This window comes from Pongo abelii, chromosome 15, assembly GCF_028885655.2.
Source record: "Pongo abelii isolate AG06213 chromosome 15, NHGRI_mPonAbe1-v2.0_pri, whole genome shotgun sequence".
Taxonomy (NCBI): domain Eukaryota; kingdom Metazoa; phylum Chordata; class Mammalia; order Primates; family Hominidae; genus Pongo; species Pongo abelii.
Window position 1 is genome coordinate 1,170,001 of NC_072000.2, and position 3,920 is coordinate 1,173,920.

Sequence of the window (3,920 nt, forward strand, 5' to 3'; positions counted from 1 at the left end):
CTCCAGGCTGCGGTGGATCGCTGCGAGGGCGCCGATTGCCGTTCACGCGCCGGTGAAGGGAACCGGCCTCGGCCTTCGGCGGAGCTGGCACCACGCGGAACTCCCTGTCCTACATTTTTTTCAGCCCCATTTGGAGTTTGGTCCGCGGGACTTTTAAGAGGGAGGGAGTCGCCGTTGACGTCGGTCGGTAATGCTTCCTCCTGTTTTTTTTTTTTTTTGGTCTTCTTTGTGTGTGTGTGTGTGTGTGTGTGTGTGTGTGTGTGTGTGTGTGTGTGTGTGTGTGTGTGTGTGTGTGTGTGTGTGTGTGTGTGTGTGTGTGTGTGTGTGTGTGTGTGTGTGTGTGTTTTTGTTTGTTTGTTTGTTTTTTTTTTGGTCTTCGTGTGTGTGTGATTTTTCTTTTGTTTCCGCCCCACCCCCCGCCCCCATTCTTTCCTTCTTTCTGGAGATGGAATCTCGCTCTGTCGCCGGACCCGGACCCGGACCCGGACCCGGACCCGGAGGGCGGTGGTGCTTCCTCCGCTCGCCGCTGCCGCTGCCTCCAGGGCTCAATCGAACAGCAGTTTTTGTATTTTGAGCAAAGACGGAATTTCACCATATTGGCCTGGCTGGTCTCGAACTCCTGACCTAGCGATCCACCCCCCCCCCCACCGCCTTGGACTCCCAAACCGTGCCGGGAGTACGGGCCTCAGCCACCGCGCCTGGCCGATTCCTTCTTTTTTTCAATCTTTTCTGCACGCTGCGGTGTGTGAACATACGTATATGTGTCTATAGGTATAAGATATATCTATACCTATAGATGTAGATAGAGACAGATATGTACATACATATATATATACATACACCGACAAAATATCTACTGATAAAACTATATATTTCCATAATTAAGACATGCTTATATTATAGATGGTCATGTATGAACATGTATGACATAAAATCCCATTTCATTTACATATACCTGTATATGTATTTCCTTCCTTCCTTCCTTCCTTCCTTCCTTCCTTCTTTCGTTTGTTTATTATTTATTAACGATTTTCGTTTCTTTTCTTTTCTTTTTGGGCCTGCCTTGTCTCGGGGCCCGGCGGGGCGTGCGCGTCCGGCGCCGTCCGTCCGTCCGTTCGTCTTCCTCCCTCCCCGCCGACCACGGGCGGGGCGGGGCGGGGCTGTGGGGGGGCGGGCGCGCGTCCCCGGTCGGCGCGCCCCGCTTCTTCGGCTCCCGCCTCCTCCCCGTTCCCCGCCGGGGCGGCTCGTCCGCTCCGGGCTGGGACGGAGCTCGGGGAGCGTGGGTGGGAGCCGCGGAGGCGGCCGCGCCGAGCCGGGTCCGTGGCCCGCCGGCCCCCGTCCCGGGGATGGCCGCGCGGGCCCGGGGGTCGCCCACCCGGGGTCCCGGCCCTCGCGCGTCCTTCCCCCTCTTTCCTCCGAGGGTGGCGGGAAGCGGGCGGCGGCGAGGCCCGGGGCGTCCCCACACACGGGCGACCTCGGCTGGCGGCCGCTCCTGTTTCGGACCTCCGGGGTCGACCGGCAGGCCGGCCGCTGGCCGTTCCCTCCGCGGGCTGCGGTGGATCGCTGCGAGGGCGCCGATCCCCGTTCACGCGCGGGTGCCCTTCACCGGCCTCGGCCTTCGGTGGAGCTGGGACCGCGCGGAACTCCCTCTCCTACATTTTTCTCTGCCCCATTTGGAGTTTGCGTCCGCGGGACTTTTAAGAGGGAGGGAGTCGCTGTTGCCGTCGGCCAGTAATACTCCCTCTTGTTTTTTTTTGGTCGTGTGTGTGTGTGTGTGTGTGTGTGTGTGTGTGTGTGTGTGTTTCCCCCGCCGCCCCCATTCTTTCCTTCTTCCTTCTTTCTGGAGACGGAATCTCGCTCTGTCGCCCAGGCTGGAGCTGGAGCGCGGTGGTGCCTCCTCGGCTCGGCGCCGCCGCTGCCTCCAGGGCTCTCAAGCGAACAGCAGTTTTTGTATTTTGAGCGAAGACGGAATGTCACCATATTGGCCGGGCTGGTCTCGAACTCCTGACCTAGCGATTCCCCCCACCCCTCCCCCTCCCCCGCCTCGGCCTCCCAAAGCGTGCCGGGAGTACGGGCGTCGGCCACCGCGCCCGGCCGATTCCTTCTTGTTTTCAATCTTCTTTTCTGCACGCTGCTGTGTGTGAGCATACGTATATCTATCCAGATAGATAGATACGTAGATATGGACGCACGGACACGTACCTACACCGACGAAAATATCTAGTGATAAAACTAGACATTTCCATCATTCACACATGTGTATAGGATAGATGTTAATTTTAATGGATGAACGTGTATGACGTAAAAACCCATGTCATTTACATAGACCTGTATATGTATATCCTTCGTTTATTATGGATTAACAATGTTCGTGTATTTATTTTCTTTTCTTTTGGGGCCTGCCTGATCTTCTCACTCTGGGCTCTGGTGACCTCAGGCTCCCAAGTAGCTGGGATGGGACTACAGGGATCTCTTAAGCCCGGGAGGCAGAGGCGAACGTGGGCTGTGATCGCGCGCCTCCACTCCACCTGGGCTGGGCTGGGCTGGAGAGAAAACGGTGGATTGTCATCTTCATTACCTTACCTTTTAGCTTTATTCGTACCCTCTTATTTGCTTCTTTATTCTCATGGGTTATTCTAGGTCGTTGTCATGTTCATCGTTTGCTTGCTTGTTTCATTGGTTTCCTGCCTTCCCTGCCTTCCCGGCGGGGGTCTTCCTCTGCCTCTGTCGCCCGGGATCACCCCAGCCTCGACGATTTCGACCGACCGTCCGACCGAGCGGCCGTCCGCGTCTCATCCCTCCCGTCCCCGTTCCTGGGACTACGGGTGTGCACCACCACACCGGGTGACTTTGATGTTCTTTCTCATGTCTCACGTTTTCCGTAGGTAGGGAGGCAGGTATCTGTGTATGTGTGGATGTGAGTGAGATGGGGTCTGGGGTTCTGTCGTGTGGCCCGGGCTGGTCTCGGACTCCTGTTCTCGAGCGATCCGCCTGCCTGCCTCGGCCGCCCGCGCTGCTGCTGTGACAGGCGTGAGACGCTGCACCTGGCTCATTCTATAGTTGCCTGCCTGCCTGCCTGCCTGCCTGCCTGCCTGCCTGCCTGTCTGTCAATCGTCTTCTTTTTAGTACGGGTGTGCTCTCGCTTTGTTGTCCACGCTCTGGGCACACGTGATCGCTTTTTAAACTTCTATGATTATTATTATTGCAGGTGTCGTCTCACACGTCGAGGTGATCTCAAACGTCTACGCTCCGGCCATCCTTCCACGTCGGCCTCCCGGAGTGCTGGGATGACACGCGTGGGCACGGTACGCTCTGGTCGTATTTCTCGTGGGTCGGTTCTTTCCGTTTTACGCACGCGGAATGCGAACAGATAAAATTTTTGAGAAGCGTCTCACCGATCTCCCCCTCCCCCTCCCCCTCCCCCCTCCCCCTCCCCCTCCCCCTCCCCCTCCCCCTCCAGACGGAGTTTCACTCTTGTCGCCCAGGGTGGACTACGATGGCGTGATCTCGGCTCGCTGCGACCTCCGCCTCCCGGGTTCGAGTGATCCTCCTGCCTTGGCCTTCCTGAGGAGCTGGAATGACGGTGAAGCGCCATCGTGCCCGGCTGACTTTTATATTTTTAGTACAGATGCGGTTTCTCCGTCTTGGTCAGCCTGGTCTTGAGCTTCGACCGTTGGACGATTTTAACTTTCTTGGTGGTTGCTTTTCTTTTTCTTTTTTCTTTTCTTTTCTTTCCTTCTCCTCCCCCCACCCACTCCCCCTGTCCTCCTCGTCCTCCTCGTCCTCGTCCTCGTCCTCCTCCTCCTCCTCCTCCTCCTCCTGTTTCATCTCTTTCAGCTGGGCTCTCCTACTTGTGTTGCTCGGTTGCTCACGCTGGTCTCCAACTCCTGCCCTTGACGCTTCTCCCTCACACCCACCGT